Source organism: Ips typographus, linkage group LG4 (assembly GCF_016097725.1).
Source record: "Ips typographus isolate SLU linkage group LG4, UJ_Ityp_2.0, whole genome shotgun sequence".
NCBI lineage: Eukaryota > Metazoa > Arthropoda > Insecta > Coleoptera > Curculionidae > Ips > Ips typographus.
In genome coordinates this window covers 9,303,431-9,321,145 of record NC_138425.1, presented here as the reverse complement: position 1 = coordinate 9,321,145, position 17,715 = coordinate 9,303,431, and the positions used below count along the sequence as shown (strand labels likewise).

Sequence of the window (17,715 nt, the reverse complement as noted above, 5' to 3'; positions counted from 1 at the left end):
ATTGCTTTATGGTGAATTGAAATAAGATAATCACGACAGTTATTGCATAATGCGGTCAGATCAATAACCTGAGGTACATTAGTGAGTGAATGCCAAAATTATTATATCAAGCATTTTATCAGATTAATTTCATTATGAAACAGTTGGAAAATTATGCATACTAAACTGCCATAGTCTTTCTATTGTTGTGACATTATCTGAGCTACATTTGCTACCTTCTTGTATAACTTTCTAGTGCGTTGCGCGATTCAAAAATGAGAAATCCGACTGACTGGCATCTAAGCGACTACTAAACGTCTTAAATTACGAATAAGTCTCGTCCCATCTAAAACGCGCCATCAACCCTGAAACGTTAAATTGAGCTACACCCAGGGCAATATGGGGGGATAATTTATATCAGGTTTCCTCTCTTGGAGAGGTTCCGAATGCGTAGCGAGCAAATAATGGGAGAGAAACTCAAGAAATCCAGTTGTCTGTCAAACTTTCCTATTGTTTTCAACAATCTGGAAATCTAATCTACAGAATTTTTAACAAACCCTAAAACTATTCTCGTTCCCATACTTCCAGACCCCAGACGTCTAATAATTATAGTTTACGTTTTTATAACTTTAGTGAAACGTTGTTTGTGGTTTTGAATGTTAGTAACTACCTCAAGCTCAAAATACACTGTAATTTAATACAACTTTCAGAGATGTGAAACTCTTGTTTCGCTTTCTTTATCCACAAATACCTTTAAATAATGTATACAATACTGTGCTTGTTCTGCAATTTTGTTTATCTTGACTTGATTTATTTGAAAAAATAGAGGTGATGTGCAAATTTATTCTATTATAGATTCCTTCGCTATCAATCTAATTTTCAGGAGTCTTACTGAAGTATGCCTAGGATGATTATACTTTTTTTTCAGGTAAAGCAATACAAAAACCTGGTCTTGGACGTGGGCTAACACCAAGATAGATCACCGCTAAGTAGCTCTGGCACGCCAAAAACCAAATAACGGTAATTTCTCAATGTCGAGGCTCGGAAAGTAAATAAAAACATTGTTTTCGCAAATCCACGCAGCAATCAATTTTCCTAACACAGCATTAGATTTATATTTGTTGGATGTAAAATATACGAAACAAACTATTGGGTTTTGTTGATTCTGACTGCATAACTCTCCCAAGAATAATACTCCGACTGTCGATATAGCAGCGAATTCCAACAAAACTTCGGACGTTGAGTCTCTTATCGGCACCTACATACTAGTCGGTTTTGTGCTACCGCCGCCTATTGTGCTCTTCCAAATTGATAAGCTGTCACGTTATTGCATAAACTGAGCACCCCTTTTGTCCCAACTGCATGGAGGTAAGCCAAAAACGTCAGCTATATAGAGATGCACACAATCAATGAAAACCTAGACACCTTTATTTGCGAGGCATTAAGCCTAAAGACAGAAACACTTCAGTTACATTCCGGAACAACGAACGATAAAAGGGACTTTACTGTACGGTCACTAGGGCAATAGAAGCACTTCATTTACCCTCTAGGTTTGTTAGCAGCTACTGCAAGATTTTTAAAAAAATGTAGTCACTAAACCGTAGACAGGGAACAAGGGATGACGAGGGCATGGCTTAGACCTATATAGAGGACGAAAGGTTGTCCCTTCAGGGAATTGAATTAGTTCCTATCCTTGAGGGGTAGCGTATAACATAACAAACAACGTTCCAGTAACGTAGTTTTCAGAAGTTGTTTTTCTTGGAATATGACGATCGAAGGTTTGCGTGTCTGTACTCAGTAACTTTAAAAGAACTGCTTTAATCATGAAGGGGTCCGTGGAATGTTTGTCGTAAAGTTAACTCCATTAGCTAATTTGATGAGACGGTCAGTAATTAATATAGCTCTTAAAACTAGAACAGACAATAAAATTTGCCTACAAAGGAAAATAGTACCTATAGCCCAATTCTAATTGATGCAAAGCAAACATTGAACCAAAATAAAAAATACAATCCCAGCAGGATATTATGCATCGTTAGCTTAAATTTTCATACGGCCTTCCAACCTTTTTAATATTCTAGACTCTAGAGCCATATTAACAGACCGTTTAACTGCTATCCTCAATTCGAAATCCTCACCCTCCAGACGATCGTTTTATGGCCAGTCCAGCGATAATCATTTACGCCCAGGAAATGTTCCTCCCTTGATAATCACGCAATGGCCGTCATTAAAACGTATTCATAGGCCAGGAAAACATTAGCGCAGATATATGATAATCCAATTTTTACAATGACGCAAACCCAATCGTTCAAATTCCATTCTTGAGTAAATTCAATTAAATTTGCTTTATCTGTGGTGTTTTCGGATTCCAGGATAATCAAACGAACTTGGCCTTTATGGAATCGACGTAATGGTGGAAAATAAAAATACGGTAGAAGTGGTCTTCTGCGTCCTAGTTGGACAGTGGCGTCATTACAGAGAAATGTTCAAATATTTGGATTTTCTGCCAAGTCAGTAATAATGTTATTTTGAGTGTGAAACCTAATGATTGCAGAAAAAAAGCAAGACAACTTGTCACTGTTCACACAGACTCCATCGTTGAAAAGCTGAAATTAGACGCTCCAATAGAAAACTCTAATTAGTTTTGGAATGGGCGTTCTACGCCATTGGCGTCTCCAATAGACTGCAATTATTTTCTGCTAGCCACCCTGAAACTTTGTCGACTGGAATAAACGGGGTTGATTGTGCAAATAAATAAACACGTTCAACAAACGAAAAAAAAACTGAATAATTAATGACAGAAAAACTGCTCAGCTGCGTTTGGAAGTTGAATTTATAGAGTTGCCTCTGGCTCCCTCCACTTCAACAATCAAGTTCCGCAAGCAAACAATGAAGCCATAAAGTTTTCTTTTCTAAGGACCAATCGTTTTTGCCTCGTTTTTAAGGACTGGGAAAAATATTTTGAAAGCTAACGTTGTATTTAGAACGAGTCCCAAAAATCCGTGTACGCAAAATTGAACAGTAAAAAACGACTTGGAATTCAATGACTTATAAACGCATAACGGATGATAAACGATTGTAATTTACATAGCAAAGATGGCGTTTTATCAGGTGCCGCCATCCTTAAAACGACCAAGCTGAATATCAAATTGTATGCGTGACACTTCATCTTCCCCACATACCTGCGTCGTGACACCTTTATTTTTATTTCTAGAGGGTGTCATTGATCATTCAAATTTTTTTAGAAAGAAAAACTGTATTAAGCTGTAATGTTCTCACATTTTTCCAGAAAATTTACATAACATTTTTTTGCATTTAACTGATTATGCAGCTTTTATGGTTACTGACTCCTAAAACTATAGTTAGTTTTTTAATAATTAGTAAGCAACAATATAAAATAGGATTATCATCCCAAAAATATCAGGATTTATTCATTTGAAAAAGTTTCAACAAAACAAATTATATTTAACTGAATAAACCCTCTTTGTGTAAAATATATGACTGGGAGCACTATATGATGTTATAAAATAAATTTTAAAAATTATTTCAATGTATAACGGTACAACAGAACAAAGACACGTTAAAGATACATTTCAAATGTAACAAAATAATCGTTTCAGCGTTTCGCATATAGACTACTGAGAAATAGCAAGCAAGCAAGCAATGCCATCTATATAGAAGTAGTGTACTTGTAGAGCTGCTACTCTTTACAGGGTTCCTGCTTTTGTTCCCTAGTGCTACTGAGTTAGGGGCTTCCATCAAATAAAGCTGGTTGAGCACAAAGTCTATCCGAATCCTAATAGACACGTTATTAAACAGGCAAACATTTAAGAAAAAGAAACAATACATGTCTGATGTTGACTGGCACAAAAACGACTAGCATCTAGAAGATTATGCACTATTTGCAATAAAATTGTACAAGCTCGAGTACAAGAAGTTAAAAGAAAAATACATCTTTGCAATAAATCTGAAAGTAAATTAGCAATCCAATTAACACGAACATAACAGTTTTTCTATAAATAGTGAAATCGACCAACAAAATCTACTGGCACTACTATCAGTGTTTTACAAACATGTAAGTGAGCTTCTTGGAGAAATTCTAGGTTTGTTGAATTAGTACGAAACTAGATTCATGCGTAAACTCCATTTTTAAATGGTTAATAAATCATGCTCATAATGTCCCAAATTTGCCCTGGAGACATTAGTTGCTGATAGTCCCAGGTCGCAGGATTTAACGCGACCGAGGAGGACGAGAACAATATGCAAGTGACAGGTACATCGGAACAGACCTGAGGCTCCTGAATAATGGATCAAATTCCGGTTTTACTCGGGGACTCAAGACAATAACCGGGGTCACATCTTTGATTGCGAATTCTTTCCGAAAAGAGTCGTAATGGAGACAACTCAGCGTGCTAAATATTGCTGGAAAATGAGCTCTTTGGTGACAGTCTGGTATACTATAGAACAGCTCTGCTCTTTTGTGCAGTTAACGAGTTCCTGAATTTCGAATAATTTCTCCGGGAGAAAATGTCCATTTCACACGTCATCAATCTACCTACAAACTTCAACTGAATAGAAATTCAAATTAACCTTTTATAACAAATATTCCATCTTCTGGAACGTGTAGCTGATAGACAAACCCTTCAAGTTTGATACTAGGGTTAAGCGTTTCTCAGCTCAATTCAAATATTTATTTAGGATAGACAGGACCATTTTTGATGCGGGTACCGATTCCGTAATAGATTTTTTGCGTTGGCTGTCAATTAAAATTTGTAAAGCGACCAAACCTATATTACGCTCTTTTTTCTACTATTGGAAAATGTCCTTCATCAATAAGCAGCTCTTGTTCGCAATCATTGCTGGAATGATTCGGCAATTGGACGCTCGACCACCGTAATTGGAATTAATTCCACGGGGAAAGGAAATAATAGAGCTGTTAACTCCACGTGGATAGCTAATAAAATCCCTGCGTAAATAACGTTTTTTTTTCCAAGTTTACAGAAGAAAATTATGCTTGTGCAAACTGAGTCTTGTGTCACGGCAAATATAATTTATTCCCCATTTTACTTAGGTTAGATGCAATAATTGGAAGTTCATTTGAATGCGAGAACAACAATATCATTTTTTTTTAGTTTCTTTTTCAAATAAAAAACAGTGTCAAAAAATTGAATAGAAACAGAATGGAGTCGCCAGGTTGCCCTCTTGTGACACAAACACAAGCTTTATTCCAGACAGAACAAAAACGCGTTGTCCATCAATGTCGCTTCCCGCAACACGAAACAATAAATATATGAAATTCGATCGATACCTGGGACGGCCGACGGTAAACATCACCGCCATTTCACTTATAGGGAAGTTTTAGGGACGGCTAATTTTACCAACAAGTCGATAGCCCAACCCCATTATTTTTCTCACTTTACGCTTCGACCAATGTTTTCTAAGAGCTTCGAACAGTCCGATAGGATCATCTGCGCTTATCAAGAAACCCATGAGGAAATGAATTCATCGAATATCTGCGGGCGCATCGACGAACGAACAGATCGATAACTGTCATTAAAACATTTTTTTATGTTTTCGTGATTTATCTCAATCGATAATATTCCCTTAAGTGTTCTTCACCTTCACGCTCGTGAAGTCAAGGCTATGTTTTAATACTGGCAGGTAAAGTAAAACCCATCCATTTATTTTTCAAGAACTTAATTAATTTTTGTTTGCACGTAAATATTTACAAAAAAAAAACGTCAATCAATGAGAGGTCTGCAGCAAAGAGAAAAAATAATCTAATTATCCTGAGGACGTAAAACTTTTTAAACTACAAAGGAAAAATTATGACAGTTTAGAACTTTTAATGACATTAAAACTCAGATAACACTTGTAATGTGATTAGCTAAGTTTTCTACTTAAAAGTGGAAATATGCTCTAGAAAGAAAAGGTAATTGCACCTGCACCACTTGAATTAATTCAGCATACCATGAATGTTAAGTCGCGGGGCAACTTACAACTTAATCTGACAGGTAATTGGAATTACAATATAATTCAGTGTGAAACAAAATGAAGGAGAAAGTGCATTTTCTAATTTGTTTAGTTGTGTTTTTCTTTACGGCTATGGATTGTTGTTTGAGGTTGATTAGCTGCTAACTTTTTTTTCAACGCTTTCTAGAAATCGCTGAAATAAGTAATTCTACAAAAGTAGCTAGTATTGCAATTGCAAATAACGCCCCCTTAATTAACAGGAATGTTAAAAAAACGCTCAGCTTGACAACTTTTATGACGTTATTTTTAGTAAAGAAATGAATGTAAAATTTACTTATTTTCAATTCCGTTAAGAATCTTTACGTTACCATTTTCAACATAGAAGTATTAACATAACATTGCATAGTTGCCTCCTAATCCACCAAACGAATTACCAGAGACGATTCATTATAATAATTATCGCATTTGTGGACTCAAAAATGCTAATATTAAATTCTAGACCAATTCACTAGTAATATTAAACAAGTTTGAAATTACATAAACATGCTCAATCTCATCCTTGACAATTTAAAATTAAAAACTTTCCAGTTTCGACATGACTAACGAACAAAGGCAACAAAAGTTCGATCGTTTGGTTGTTACAAAAACAAATAAAGAACTCGACGGCATGTAATTTGTCACAGCAGATATTGTTCCAGTCATCGGGCTAAATATAGTATTAATATGTTGTACAGAATGTTCATTTTTTGCCAGGCCTAATGGGAATGTTGCATCTTTTAAGACAAATTCATTCAAAGCAATAGTTTGAAAACAGATTAATTGAAGAAGAAGTTTAAGAAAGTGTTTAAAGGACCTATAAACAGAAATTTATCCTGAATTTGTAGCTTTTTTAATGTTATTTTTATCTGGATTAAATAAGCTAAAATAGTTCTATTATATACCCCTATTTCTTTCTAAATTAGACGCACCAAAAACGTACTGTATTAAGTAAATGAGCACAAGGGTCGATAATTAACCCCACACGAATCGACGTCGCCATAGGGACGTCTAATAAACGAGCCTTGATTAAACCAATTAGAATTTTATTGGCTGTTTTGAAGGGATGTAAATGGCTTAATTTTGTTTGCTGCCATATCAATAAAAATACAAATGACATCGGATAATGTAAAGTGATGTAATTTTCGGCCTATACGGAAATGAAGACCCATCCGCGTATAGCCGTGATTACAGACCGTCAAGGCAAACCTTAAACCATTAACGAATTAAATCATTATTGTATAAATTTGAAAAATCAATGTATTGGTTCCAAAAAAACTATTGCCAACTTACAAGTTGAATTTTGAGATCCTTGGAACAGATAGGGCTGAGCCAACTGTGAACGTTGATAAACCTTTTCGGCAACATCTTCAGACAAGGAGTGGCTTGCCTATAATCCAACGGGTCCAGCAAAGCAGCCGCAGGGGCTTGCAGGGGTGAACTCCCGTCCTCTTGTAACACTACCATATCCGTAGCCGTATTTCACTACTTTTCAACGAAAAATCACTACACTGCAGTTTTTGTTCCTAACCTATAAGCTGTTCCACACTAGTTTTACCACGGTAGTTTTATAGAATAGTAATAATATAATAAATAAATAGCCTCTATATAGCTTTTGGTCCTTTGATGGTTGTACTAAAGTAATATAGTAGTAAGCTCTGGATAATTCTTCAGGTCAAGGCACTTCAATAACTATATCTCTAAAACTTGGACAACAACCCTCTACTAAAACATCACAGCCTTGTCAAAGAATATGGTTGGTTTTAACTGCAAACAAAAAAAAACTCTGTAAAACTCATACTGTATTGTAATCGATTCAGGTCGTTGGCAAAGTATGACAAATTAAAAAAATCATTTATTTAAATATTTACACTCTAGAAAATGGAAATATTGGTTTCCTGATAAAAACACTAATAAAGGCGAAATATGGTTAACGATATCCTGTCTGACTTGTCAGATGAGGTTTCTTTAGGAAATTACCCCGCCGCAAATTACTGATAACTTGCTACGACATATTTAGTATCAAAGTTAAGCGAATAAATGTTGAGAATTTTCAAGCCACTCCAAACAATAGTTTATTACAGAATATGCTATTTAACAAGAAACTCCTGGAAAACTTTTTTAATAAAGAAGCTTTTGTCACAGACGCCCTGCCGATACCAGATAAAAAATATTCCCCCTAGGGTTGTCAATCATCCCCCAACAATTCAAAAACAAGAAGCCTTGCTACGCCCTTCGAGCAAAACTTAATAAGAAAGGTCTTTTAATTAAAATATTATTAAAGATTGCATATTAGGAGAAGCACTTCGAGATATAGGCAGTAACTAACTTGATGAACTACATAGATGGAGCAGTTATGTAACGTATCCTTCACTTTCATTTAATTATTATCTCTATAGATCATGTCGACGAACATAGTTATTAATAAAGCGACTTACAAACACTTTAAAACTGAACTATTGCAGATGAAATTATAGTAATTTTAATCAACGTCCGTTCCCATCATCGAACAGGTTACTTAGTTAATATATAGTTGGAAAACATGTTTACCAAAACATGTCCAGGCAGTTTTAAAACAGCTTTATCTAGTCAGATTCCTGGCTGAGGTTCAAACGTTCTTTTCAAGTATAGGAAAATTTGATAAATGCTAACTCTCGATGTAATCCAGTCACAAAATTACAATTTACACAACTTGTAAAACTAATAAATTATTTGTGGGCGTGTCCAGAAAACGGTCACTTACATGAGATCCTCTCTCTCTCTCACTACCCACAAAACTAGGACAGTTATAAACACACTTTCAAAGAGGGTTGTGTAACCATTAGCAAACTGGAAGTCCTTTGAATAACCCCATTGTCAAAGGGTTTTAACTCAATTTTGCCTAGTTAATTTATGATGCCCGAAGTTTAGCTAAGATTTCCCAAGTAAAAGTAACGCAGAAACTTCTCCCTAAGCGAAATGACGCCTAACAAAAGACCCGGTATTAAAAAAGCCCTTAACCAAAAATTGTTTCATCCAAAAGGCGAAACGAGCCTATTAGAAACGTAGAAAAGGAACGGCATAATAAACACATAAAACGAAAAACATTTTCTAAGTTCGCACGGATGCTCACTCATAATTGCCCTTGCACTGCGAGCAGCTACCATACCCTAGGGATCTTTGCATAATCGAAAACATGAAAAATATTGTTTTCAGAGGGCAATGTCAGTGAAGCGCTATTCACTTTTTCAAACAAAATTAGTCGTTTTGTTATCTACAACATTTGATACATTTCAATGCAAAGAGCTTACATTCTATGAAACGTATAAAGTAGCGAAGCTTTCAACCGTTAAAACTTAACAAAAGAGACAAAATAGAAACTTTCCAGATGAAACATTAACTGCGACACTGGACGGAAAAACAATTTGCTCCAGCACAAAGCAGAATAAACCCGGGAATGTTAATGTGGTCCGAAAGTGCAGTGCTTATTAAGAAAGTCTGGAGTGCTAAATTATTAAATCTTTTGTGTAAGTATTTGAAAGGCTGGAGGGGTGTGTGTGTTAATACGTAGAGAAGATAACCTGAAGGGAGTAAATTAATACATTTATTATTAATATTTTGCCAGGCTCCAACTCAATTTAGAGGATGGAATTTGAGTGTCATGTTTAATTAAACAGTTTTCTGCTCCAAATTGCAGAACAAAACTTTCGATCATGCAAACCTTTTACACGCAAAGTTGATGTTACTGAGATGATATATTAATAGTTATGCTAAGAAATAACATAAAATTAATTGAAGTGGGTGCCAAATTTTATCTTATGTTATTACGAATATGAAGATTAATTACAATCAAAACGCTAAAACTTTCATGATGGAGGATACATTAAGATAATTTGCTATAAAATTATGAAACTTTCAGTTAATATATACAATATTATTCGACAAAACTGAGTTGTTCAGTGAACAGTTATTTATGTCATGGTTAGTGATTGATTTGTTAGACACATATTAAGTAACATGTTCCCTGTAAGAACACAGCAATAAGCGTGTCATACATTATGTAACTGTTATACTTGAAGTTCTAGAAAGTTTATTACAACTACTTTTCGGGTCAAATCGCATCTTTAACACCACTCAAATTAGAAACCAAAATTCAGGAAGTTAGTCCAGTGGTTTAAAGGAATTATTCATCTATGTGTTTAAATTCAATTTCTACAAAAGTTTTCTTAAATGAGAAAAGTTTTCCAACTTTAATACTGATACATATTTGTATGTTACGAAAAAATACGAAGTTAGTGATTTATTTTTCAAAGCCCTACGACCTGAATCGATTTCTGGACACGTCATATTGACGTCATTTTACACAAGATTTTTAAGGTATTGACGAACATTAATAATTCATGACTCGTCGTTTAAGCAAACAAATTAAGGCAGAATTTTTCATAGCTGACACTTTTTTCACCAATTTCATGCTTCCTAAACCAAGCTCATTTAACATACTGTTGTGTTAGAAATTAAAAAATGTTCAGTATCGAACAATCGAATAATCAATAATCGTTAGAAAAAAAATATTGACAAACAAACCAAAAATAAGACGCGGCCGACCTTGGCAAGCAACAACTTCTGTTCCATTCAATTAGATTTTTTATTAGTTTAATTGCTTTGTCAGACCGAAACGATCTGTTTAAGCTCTGGTATCACTTACACATTCAGTAACTTAATAACTTGATCAGGCCGCCCACATGTTACCGAAGAGTTTTTGCGTTCAATAATTATGAAAGTAATTCGCTACTCATCGCCTCGCCACTAATTTACAATACTCTTTTAAACACTTCAAACGGCATGACATAAAAACGTCCAATTTATACTTTAAGCTCATAAAAGCTTCATCGAGACCTTAAAACAAACAAACTCGTACGTAAGTGGATTATAAACTAATCCGTATCATTATACGCATCGACTATATTAATAAACAACGAAACCAGACAGAAAACATTTCAATAACCGTTTGAGTGGTAAAAAATACAAGAATTAACCGAAAATCCCTTCTGCAAGGGTTGGCTAAAATTTTATTTCGGAAAAAGTAACCACACGCAGCCTAGCGAACCGAAAGCGATTTTGAGACCAAAGGAACGAGTTGCAGGGTTAATCCCGAGAGAAAGTTTTGAGGCGAATCTCCCATTTTATGATGGTAAAGTTTCAGCCTTCGACGACCCAAATATAGGGGTTAAATTAAAGGGTTGCTCCCCTTAAAGTATTAAAATTCTGGCTAATAACAACTCTCATAAAAACAGAACTAAAAGCACTTGAAAAGTGTGTGTCAAACTGCTTCACTAAACCGTTCCAGGAAAAAAACTACACTAAAACAAAAAAAAAATTGACTCCAAAGCAATATGATTACCAGTCGTCTCTATGGGTATGTTTTGTTATTACTAGTCGCTCTAAACTCGATTTTCTGCGCCAATCAAGTTTTATGTCCCGAGGGAATAATGCAACCTTCCAAATGGGTTTTGCATTTCCCAAATTTAGTAAAGGCACCGAATGAATATTGCGAGGCGAATTCATATTGCATTAGACTTTGACGAGATCTGTAAAGATTGATCCTTTTTCCGGGGATGAGGGTTAACCATTCAGCAATCCAAACCCTGGTACAAAATCCCCTTTGTAAATGACGAAACTAACCGGAAAATGATTCAAACATTAGCCCAGAAACACTCACCAAGGTAACAAAACGAATATGGTACACGACAACAATATTGTTTGCGAAAGAATCGCTAATAAACCCACAATGAATATTAAATACATATTACTTGGAATGTTGACGTTTCATACACACACACGCTAAAACAATAAGTTACATTAAAATGTACCTCAAACCAACAAAGTGACAATGGGAAAGACCAAATAAAGCCCCTATCCGAAACATAAATTCAATTAAAAATAACTTAATTTGTAACTGGGATATTAGGCAAAAAGAATGTCTTTCTTTGGGAGAGTAATTTAGATAAAACTGGAAGCAACTTTTTTTGTGGATCCAATTAGAGAGAAGAAAGAGTATTACGGAGATTTTATGGATGCATTAAGATATTTGAAAATTCGCTTCAATTACATTAATGACAGTTATTTTCACTGGTGGACTCTAAAAAATTACGTCATTTTCTTATTGAATTGAATAAGTGGTTTACGCCAGCACTAATTAATATAATTTTCAATTTTTAACCAGGATTTGAAAAAAAAACAGACCAATAACACAAGTTACACTTTTAAAGTTAACTGTGTATTTGGTACCTGGAGAGACACTGGCAAATGACCATGCAGTCGGAAGTGAGCAAATAACATTCTCTTCATGATACGCCACTTACTATTAAGTGGCTCATAGAAGATCATGTTTCTTAAACAAGAGGTATTATTTGTACTGGATGTTAATTGACGTTTAAAATAATATTAGTTGAATAATTATCCATGTTTAGGAGACCGGTTTGATTTGAGTTTGAAGGGTTCCCATGAGTATCTTTGACACGATACACACCGACAAGGAAAACGGGCAACTCAAATATTGGATGGAACTTAGAAGTTAAACATAGCTTCAAACTGTTCTTTCGTAAAAAGACTCAAACCAAGTAGGTCAAAACTTATCTCTACTATCAATTATCACATGAATTTGTTAATTAAACTTTGCGGCCAATATGGGTGTTTGTTTTAAATTTGCTGTCTTCTGCACGAGCGAGTGCAGCAACGCTATCAGATTTTTACAGTTTAATTATTGATTTCAAATACAGAAATTCTTGAAACTACAGGCTATAACGCCTAGATTGAAGTGTGAATTATTAAGTATGTTTCTATAAATACAAAGAAAAAACTCGTTTATTTTCCCCTTGAAGCGCCAAATCCAAATAACACTGTTACCTACTTAAAGAAATAACACAGCTCTGGCACTTTCCTGTTACAACTTTAACACGATGGGTTAAACAGAAACTATTACCTAAGCATTGTCCCAGTGAAATAGACAGGATATTTGCTTATGCGCTTTCATTGTCACTTCTAAAACATTTCAACCAACAGCGGAAAAACATACTCCATTAGTGGAGAAAGTACTTTATTATGTCTGTTTACTGTCTCTGTAGAATTTGAAAGGAGTCTATTTAATACCTGACCTACAGAGAGGTTAAAAAAATGTCTTTTTCCAATCGACGACCAGATGATTATCAAATAACGGGAATTTTGCCACCCAAGAAACATCAATTAACTAAAAAAGACAGCAAATTAGAGTTAATTGTCACGTCAGCTCATCACCAGAGCTACTTGTAACGGTTGAGTTCGATAACCTAGCAGCAAGAAACAAATGGTCTTTTACATTGCTCCATGTAAAGCACAGAGGCATAACGGTGTGAAATAAATGCAGTTATTTTTTTGGTAAGTGTCAGCTATGGTATTCATTCCTAATTTGTTTCAAACATTTATATAAAAACACGCACCTTTTCTTAAATATTGGTGAAAACACTTCTGAAGAAAAACTTAACAGGAAACTTTACAACAAAATAAGTTCCAAACAAATTATTACACAAAGATAGGAACCAAAATTGGCTGTGCGTTTTGCAAACTAATACACTTCCGAAAAGCTCGCGCCTTTATTTTGCAAAAATGACACTGTCGCTGAAGTGAATTTTTTACATGAGCGATCCATGAGTAAAACGCACTCTATAAACTCTCACGATTATCGGTGAATTTGTTCACGAGCTTTGGCATTAACATAATTTTCGAAATTCTTCGTGTGTCTCCTTTACGAGTACCGCGAGCTTGTTCGAACGACGGACAACGTCGCCGGTCTGCGCGCAACTGAACCGAAATGAAAGCAGGAGCAGGGAGCTTACAGTTCCTGCTTCCAAAGCTCCTGCTCGTGATTGGTTCGACGAGGGCCTACGCTAACTTTCCCTCGTCCGGAACGTTTAGGTTTTTTGAAACGTATGGAAATTCGACTGTCCAGCCTTTGACAGCGGACAAAACAAGAATTTACCAAATTCCTTCAGGCGCTGGGTATTTAATGGACTGTTGGACAATGAATTAGTAGCTGACAGAGAGGCAATGACCTCCGCGGGGAGCAGGATTACGGAGTCGAGGCTCCGGGACGGTCACAGAACTCCATGTCGCGACGTGTGCCCCCCAAACAGTGTCGAAGCACAAAATAAAAGAATCATATAGCTGAGGTGCCAATTTTGGTTTAGATTGGACAGTAAAAGTAAATCAAATTTAAGGTAGAATAAAAATGATTTGAAGGAACTTTTGAAAATCACCCTGTGGCAAACCTGGAATTCCACATCAAACAAGAAAAAAGTTGCATTTAGAGTTCTCCGATAAAAATAGCCCAGAAAATGTATTCACAGAATTGTCAGCATATCTACTCCTTTCACCACTCGCACAATGATTGATAAATCTTTTGTCCAAATTCTCAATATCGTTAACCACAAATTAAATTCAGCAACATTAGCATATTTTCATTATTCAGGTCAAGAATACCTCGTGGGAGTCTGGCAGTATGTTTACATTAGGGTTCAAACAAATAACCGTAAAAAAATTAAGCAATATTTTCGTAATAAAAATTGAGGAATGTCTGATACAAAAAATTTACTTAGATATTCCTAAAAAGGGATCCAAATAAAATGCGAAAGAAATGCGAATTACTACTGTAACGTCATCCTAGTTTACTTTGCTTTTCTGCATACGTCTGTGTTTTGAAAGTTTTATGCAAGTTGCAAAGTTTTTTGAAAAATGTTAATTTTTAAATTGAAATTTAGAAAACCTATACGTTAACATGATAAAAGCAATAATACTTATTTCAGAAATGGTTGGCTTATTCCAACTAATTTAAGGTTCTTTGGTATAAATATGCCCTTTGCTGTGCATTGCCAGAATTTCAGTTTTGTGCAATGGTAACAAGCAGAAACACGTGTCGCCTGGTTATCATCTTTATTCTTTTCTGCTTCACCTTTTTTGGTTAATTATCCTACAAGCACTTTCCTAAAATAACTATATTTAACAATTGATTCAATATGAAATATTTCTCATAAAAACATACTAATACAATAAAATCCCAAACTTGATTAGTAAACCATTTCTTTACACACCCAATCAACTAATCGTTTGTAAACAAATAATTGATTTAATACTGATTGGCTTTTTTTCAATCATTATCTGCCTCTTTAATCCCTATATCTAGTAAAGACAGGTGTTTTAAGATCATCATCGCTGAAGTCACGGGCCAAAATACATTTTTTTTACGTTTGTTACAATTTCCTAGTTCAAGACTCAATTACATCATAATCAGGAGCAATTTATTATTTGTCTGCCGGAACAGTTAGAAAAGCAATTGAGAACCAATGAAGCGAATCTACTCCAGCTGTAAAACAAGCGGGGGAATCTTCAGTTTTTGTTTCTTATCTCCCTGGAAAAAGGAAATTTCGTACCGTGCAAATTAAATCATTCCTTTCCATCGAAAGGCTTGAATTTATTGCAATTAGTGATATATTTAATGACCCCCCAAAGAATTGTGAGACAATTTTGGAAAAAGTTTTATTACTCAGGATTGAATTATCTCTTGGCTCTTAAACAAAACGACACTTGTTGCATTCCTACGTAAAATATAGAACTGTAAATTTTCGACAAATTGTTATTTTTGCACTTTCCTTCCGTAAAATATTTAAAACCGAGACGAACGTCAAGACGTAAAAGTAACAAAAAAAACTACTAAAACAAATCAATTTACTGTTACAAGCAAGTGAAATCGCCAAACTGCTTTTAAAATTCTAGTTTTTAATGTATTATTCCTAAAACCGCACAGTTCAATAAGAAAAAGCGTGGTATTTTAAAATATAGAGTGTTCAATTAAAAACTTTAATAAACTGGAATTCACTCGTCAATTTGAAACTGGTCATGCAGTAACTAATTATTAACGCTGGCACAGAAAACACAAAACCATTTTATCAGTTAGTAGGTTAAGAAAACAAGTACAGAGCTCTAGTTCTCGTGTTTCCTTAAGCGAAAACTATGGTAAACTAAATTGAAACTTTTATTGAACACCCATTAATGCTATAAAGCATTTTCCTGTTCACTTGACCCTTGGCCAAGTACTCGCAAGTGTGGACATAAACAGAACAGAGATCAAATGTTTCCCATTGTGTCACTTACGTATAAACACGACCTGAATATTTATGGATCCAATTTAACGGACGCCAAATTTCTATCATCCAAGGAGAAAATTGCTTTATGGTCCGAAGGACCTGGCGGAAGCAAATAATAGACTCACAGAGAAAAAAGCTCATATTCTGTATTACGAGTGTCAAGACTGATAAACAAAATTTGTATTTTTAATGTTTGTTTGAAATAGAGATGAGACGAGATGATGGGTACTCAAGGACCCAATAAAGTTCATACTTGTTTTGGTTAAGTAACAGTATCAGATTGCTTTCCTAAATGCATAATATGAATCTTATATCTGGCTACAACTATAAAAAATGCTATTTTCCTGGGTAACTGGGGACTTTTAAGTGTTAATTATTATCTGAACTCATTTGCCCAGACATATTGCATTAGCCTAGACAAAACTCATTTACTTGAGACATACAAGTGAAGAAAACTTTGTCCTCAGAGATACAATGTGAGACATAGACCATTAATAGATAGTACTCTATATTCAAAAGCACACTAATTAAATTTATTTTATTTGACCTCTGGGTCAAGATTAATACGGAAGTACTACTTGAATTGATTACATGACGTTTTATACTATAGCAAACAGATTTTAGACATAATATAATATTCGAATTTCACTATTTTATTTAAATAACCAAATGTCAAGACGTCTAAAAATTCATTAACAAGTGGTTACCTTTAAATCTTCAGTAATATTTCCTGATCATTAAAAATACCGCGGTGGCAACCACTCACTGACCCTCTAACTTAATGGCACTTAAATATTGATGATTTAGGTAGAACGAACAATAAATGTAAATACCTAAATATTTCCATTAGTAAATGATACTATTGTTGAAACACTAGTTCAGTTTGTTGTATTAGTGACTATTTTCAAATGTCTACTTTAATGTTTTTGTTAATCCTGTCAATACTACAAACCCTTCCTCAAACTTTTACAGATTATGAAAAACACACATTGCTAATTAAAAAATAACATTTTCGATTCGGCGATAATCGCAAAATTCCATGCCCAATAACGATCGGTATTTGTTCAGCCGTCTGTCCTTCCAGCACACCGAAAATAAATACAATTATTTATGCAACGGAATTGCCACAGGATGTTGTATCCTGGTTGCGTTTTATTTGCACGAAAATTAATTTTTAAGGGAGGGCATACGACTTTTTTAACGTGAACGCCCGCGAAATTCAGCAACTAGGCTATTGGCTTTCCATTAACCAACCCGTTTTTCCAACGTTTCGACACGAAGAGATAAAAATCGATTTAATTGGATTAGCTTTTATGAATATATGTTGGCAGATGTTTTTGCTGCGTATGGCCGGTAAAATCACATGTACGTTTGATTTATGGCCCGGGAAAAATAATTGTATAGCTTCAACTTTCCTAAAGTTTATGGATGTTTAAATTGGACTATAAAAAATCGAAAGTAACTGGGTGATAAAGTGTGTTTTAGACCTATTTGTATCAAATCATTGCTTAAATCTAATTATGAGTTTAACTACAGAAAGGCGACGTTTCCAAAACGGTCCTATTTCAAAAACTTG

At 34.8% G+C, this 17,715-nt stretch overlaps 1 protein-coding gene across 9 annotated transcripts in view; it reads right to left on the bottom strand.

Annotated features, from left to right (window-relative positions):
• pum (pumilio) overlaps positions 1-17,715 on the bottom strand; it is an 82,612-nt gene that overhangs the window by 35,811 nt on the left and 29,086 nt on the right. The window lies entirely within an intron of this gene.